This window comes from Phyllostomus discolor, chromosome 4, assembly GCF_004126475.2.
Source record: "Phyllostomus discolor isolate MPI-MPIP mPhyDis1 chromosome 4, mPhyDis1.pri.v3, whole genome shotgun sequence".
NCBI lineage: Eukaryota > Metazoa > Chordata > Mammalia > Chiroptera > Phyllostomidae > Phyllostomus > Phyllostomus discolor.
Window position 1 is genome coordinate 164,307,139 of NC_040906.2, and position 4,020 is coordinate 164,311,158.

Below are 4,020 nucleotides of genomic sequence, written 5' to 3' on the forward strand. Positions count from 1 at the left end.
CTTTTTCCAAATAATGGACAGGAAAGTTTGTTGTAATTTTTCTCTTTAAGGATCTTGAGGAAAAGTAAAAGTTGCTGAACTTCTATAAACTATTTCCATAATTTGTAAACATTAACATTAGAGCAGGAAAAATATACAGGTCACTTTATTCCATTTTTTTCCTTTAAAAACTGGGCATCAGGAATCTCAATGCTTTTCCCAAGTCCACAGAAAACACAACAGAGCATGCACTAAAGCCAACTCTCTGATTTTAAGTCTACATTGCTTCTGCTACACCATCTATCTTCTGTAAAGAGAAAACCTCCCCATCTCTACATGGAGGGAGTAGCCAGGCTCTTCCACTTACCCTACCCAAGGGACAGAACTGAGGTCCTCCCAAGCTTCTCTACCCAGGAACCCAGCTTAGGACTTAAAGTAGAAAGAATGACAAACATGATATGGCTTCTTCTTTGCAGTAATTTTTCTCACCACCCTACCATGTCCTCCCCAAATTCACCACATCCATTGTTTTTTCTCCATCACACCCTCCCCAATGTTTATCCCCATCCTCCACTCATGTGCCCTATTGTGATAGAGGCAAAAGGAAGAGAATGAAGGGGATATTATAGGAAGGGAAGAGAAAAAAAAAGTAAGAAAAGTAGAGAGGGGGAATCAGTTGAAGGAGACAGTTATACCTTCTCAAAATTCAAGTACATTGAGAGCTGAGACAAAAATAGGAGCCTTCACACCCCAGGCCTCATGCTCACAGCCCTGGCTTTTCCTTTCTCCATTCTTCCTGAAGCTAATCCCCTAATTTTTACAGCATCAAGCCCCTAGCCCAGTCTTTAGACGGTAACAGAGTCTTCCTCTCTATCTGAAGGCAACCTGAGTACATTAATTCACTTTCTCCTTAAACTCATATGAGGTCTGTCCAGAAAAAAGTCCAGCCATTGTGAATAAAACAAGAACAGTTTGTGCGACATTAATGTAGCCTGGCAGCCAAGGAAAGTGGACTGGAATGCACATGGGTAGAAAATGATGACTTCACTGTACTGGTTAGTGGGGGCAGTAGATTCCACTGAGTGAGTGTGTGTACTGTGTGGCCGATGCATTCAAAATGACTGAGTGAATAAAGCAATGAATCTGCAACAAGTTTTATGTTAAATTTAAACATTTCTCCACGGAAAATATTCTGATGATTCAGAAGACCACAGCTATGGGCAACTAACTGGTTGGTAATTGGCAGCTTCATCATGACAATGTGCCTGCTCATGAATCAAATCTCATGTATCTTTTTAGCAAAACATCACATCACCTGAGTGACTCAGCCCCCCTACAGCCCAGATTTGGTGCCCTGTGACTTCTGGCTTTTCTCAAAACTAATATCACCTTTGAAAGGGAAGGGATTTCAGACCATCAATGAGATTCCAGAAAATATGATGGGGCAGCTGGTGACTATTGGGAGAACTGTGTAAGGTCCCACAGTGCCTACTTTGAAGGGCCCTGAGGTACCATTGTACTATGTACAATGTTTTGTGTATCTTCTTCAATAAATGTCTCTATTTTTCATATAGTACTTTTCATAGTCCTTTTCATGCCTGTATTTTTCATAGTGCATGGCTGGATACTTTATGGACAGACCTCATATTCTGCTTCAACATCTTTTTGTTGATCATTTTATTATGTTCTTTGTAATATATATCTCTGCTAGATAGATAGGTAGTAGGTAGATAGATAGATAGATAGATAGATAAGATATAGAATTTTTAAAAATTTTTCCTATCATTCTAATGTTCTTTTATGCCTCTTTCTTATCCTGCAAGATGGTAGGTGAAAAAGCTGAGAAACTAGATACTAAGGAGAAGAAACCTCAAGCCAAGAAGGCTGATGCCAGTGGCTAAGTTAAGAAGAGTAACCTCAAAGCCAAAATGCTTACAAAGGGGAAGCCCCACCTGCAGCCAAAACCCAATCCTTTGCAGATCGGTTGGCTTATATTCCCAATCTGCTATGTATTCCAGAAAGGCCATGTGTAAGAGGAAGTATTCAGCAACTAAATCCAGAATTAAAAAGGGAAAGAAGAAGGTTCTTGCTACTGTCACAAAACCAGTTGATATTCAAAAGAATGGTGGTATCCAAGTGGTTTAACTTTGCAAAATAACTAGATACCATCCTACTGAAGATGTGTCTCAAGATCTGTTGAGGTACAAGTACAAACCCTTCTTCAGTCAGCATGTGAGAAAACTATGATCTAGCATCACTCTCAGGACCACTCTGATTTCATCCCCACTGGGCACTACAGAGGCAATAGGGTGGGGTTTTCCTGAAGCAGCTGAGCAGTGGCTTGCTATTTCTGACTGGATCTCTGCCCCTCAATTGAGTTTCTCTCTGCAGGACACACCAGAAATCTGTCATCACCACCTCCACCAAAACTGGTATCAGTGGTGGGGAGTCCAAAATGTCTTGCTGATGCTTACGTCAAGAAGAAGAACTTGCATAAGCCCAGATACCTGGAGGGTGGGGCTTCTACACAAAGAGAAACACGATTCCAGAGCAGCATAAGGTTGACCAGAAAGCTGTAGACTCACAAATTCTGCCCAAAATCAAAGCTGTTTGTCACCTCAAGGGCTACCTCTACTCTGTGCTTGCTCTCACAAATTAGTTCTAAATTTCTTACGAAGAATCTAACTGAATAACTAATACATTTTGAAAAATACTCTGGTTGGTGTTAGTATTACATTTATTACAAGTATATAGATGGTCAATATAACAGAAATATATTATAAATCTTCTAGATAACTACTAAATATACAAAATATATTGTACTGGAAACTAATATGAATGAATTCAGTAACATCCCAATTAATTCATGCATTGATGATTTGATATTAGTTAATGCTAAACTGTGACAGAATTGACAAAGTCAATTCTTTTTTCAATTTTTCATCTTTATAGGGGTGAGCACTGAGAAAGTGGTTGTTTTATCTACCTAAATAAATAAAGGAACTGAAAGTTATATCATAGTGATGGCACTAAATTCTAGGGTTTCCTTCCTAGTTACTTATCAAAATTACAAACAGATTTATCATCAAAATTATTTTCAATGCCCTACCTGCCCTTAATTAGAACCTCCCCAATTTTTTAAAACATTTTTTATTGTTGTTCAAGTAGTTTTCTGCCTCCCCCCCACCCCTTCCCACCACCCCAGCCTTCCCCACCTCCCTCCTGTTTCCATCCCCCCTTGTTATTGTCCATGTGTCATTTATAATTGTTCCTGCAAGGCCTTGAACCTCCTAAAATTTTTTTGAAAGCCAAGAACTAGAGGCCAGTCACCTTAAGATCAGATTTCATTTTTATTTCATGATGAGAGTCATTCACTTTTTTAACATCAAAGTCAAGAATTTGAGTTATTCCTAACTTTTTCCTCCAAGTTATTTTATACTCTAGGACAAGTCACCCTAGTAAGATTCTCTAGGAGATAAATATGCCTTTTTCATAAATAGGTAATAAAAGTAAATGAGTACTACCAGAAAAAGACTGGCCTTTTGGCCAATCCATTCTGGGAGAGCATATAAGGAAGATGATTCTTCTAAAACTCTATGCACCTGTGTAGGCTTAGAAAGTCTTCATGCACCCCAGGAATATGTGTATCCCAATTTGCAGGATCTGTCCCTTACCTACTTTCCACTCTTGTTTCAAGCTCATGTTCAATGCTTTCAGGTCCTCTGGGTCATTGGCTATGCTGTTCCTGCTATACAAATGTCTCTTAGAGACACCTTTTAGTGACCCTTCAATATAAAATAGATTTCCCAGATTATTCTCTCTCATAGTTCTCTGTTCTCCCTCCTAACACTTAACACAATTCATCATCACATATTTATTTCTATTTATTTAAGTAACCCACTAGACTGGTGTCAAATGTTGTCCCCTACCAGTATACAGCATCAACTGAGAACTTGTTAGAAATGCAAATTCCCAGGCCCTACCTCAGCCCTGCTAAATGAGAAACTCTGAAGCAATGTGTTTTGTGAAGTCTTCCAGGTA

The 4,020-nt window shown here is 39.0% G+C and overlaps 1 pseudogene; it reads left to right on the top strand.

Moving 5' to 3' along the window:
• Positions 1–1,802: 1,802 nt before the first annotated feature.
• LOC114495691 lies at positions 1,803–2,638 on the top strand (annotated as a pseudogene).
• The last annotated feature ends 1,382 nt before the right edge of the window (positions 2,639–4,020 follow it).